The sequence below is a fragment of the Hylobates moloch genome, unplaced genomic scaffold (assembly GCF_009828535.3).
Source record: "Hylobates moloch isolate HMO894 unplaced genomic scaffold, HMol_V3 SCAFFOLD_16593, whole genome shotgun sequence".
Lineage (NCBI taxonomy): Eukaryota > Metazoa > Chordata > Mammalia > Primates > Hylobatidae > Hylobates > Hylobates moloch.
In genome coordinates, this window is record NW_026668868.1 from 1 (window position 1) to 1,051 (window position 1,051).

The window sequence follows — 1,051 nt, forward strand, 5'->3', positions numbered from 1 at the left end:
TTAAGTGGCTTTGGTACATTTATTTGGAGTTTACCGGTAAGCTTCAAAGTTGTTAGCAATATTTCTTCAAACCCTGAAAAGTTAATGCTCAAGCTGAACTCAATAATTTCAAAAAATTAAATAATTTTTACCTTAATATTTTATATAATTTTCAAAATCTGGTCTTACTGCATGTACTAACATATTTACTGCTGTACAAAGTAAAATTACATATATACTCTAATAAAGACAGAAGATTGTTACTTTTCTGCCAGAAAGATGGCTAGAAAGGAAGATCTTTGAAAATTCTGTCAAGTTTTACTAAATCCATAAAGGTTGAGCTGTCAAACTAAACTTTTGATACTGTCAGTTTTAAACATTCTGTAAGGAGACTTTCTTTCCAAAATCTCTTTCTTGAAGAGTTCTTCATTAATCACTATGCAAGTTCCATTCTCATCCCATGAAATAGATTTGAATTGGTCACTTTCAACTATTTTCCAAAGTTTTCTGGGAAAGGCCAGAGAAAAAAGTCATTATCTTTATCTGTCTCAGAGACACAAACTGTGTAACATGGCCTTTTTAAGAAGCATTCTTGTGACAAAACTTGAAAATCATTTTCTTCAATCATTGACCTTAAGTGTGAGTCCCCAGGCAGTGTGTGTTCACACAATGGAGACCTAGTGGAGGCTTTTAAATCAGTTAATTCATCTTTTGGATAAATATATTTAATTTCTGAAGAAACATGTGCCATTTCTTATAAATATTTCTTTAGTTACTCTTCTAGCCTGCATGGTTTTCAAGACTGCAGCTTCAAATGCTGTGTCAGAAGGCCTAGACAGGTAAAGTAATCCAGACCATCACAGTGGTTCCCAAGCTGCGTAGCAATGACATCACAAGAGGACTTTGGTCTCCTAGCAACCAAAAAAAGTCTGGCCAAAAGTGTTTCCTTCCCAGTCTTAGAAATGTATCCAGTGAAAATAAAATATAGGCTGCTCACTTACACAGTGTAAGCTGCAAAAATCTCATCCCTGCAGAATAATTTAAATAAATAAAAAATAAATAATGTCCTCAA

At 33.5% G+C, this 1,051-nt stretch overlaps 1 pseudogene; it reads right to left on the reverse strand.

The window, feature by feature from the left end:
• Nucleotides 1–206: 206 nt before the first annotated feature.
• LOC116810232 (heat shock transcription factor, Y-linked-like) lies at nt 207–730 on the reverse strand (annotated as a pseudogene).
• Nucleotides 731–1,051: the final 321 nt, after the last annotated feature.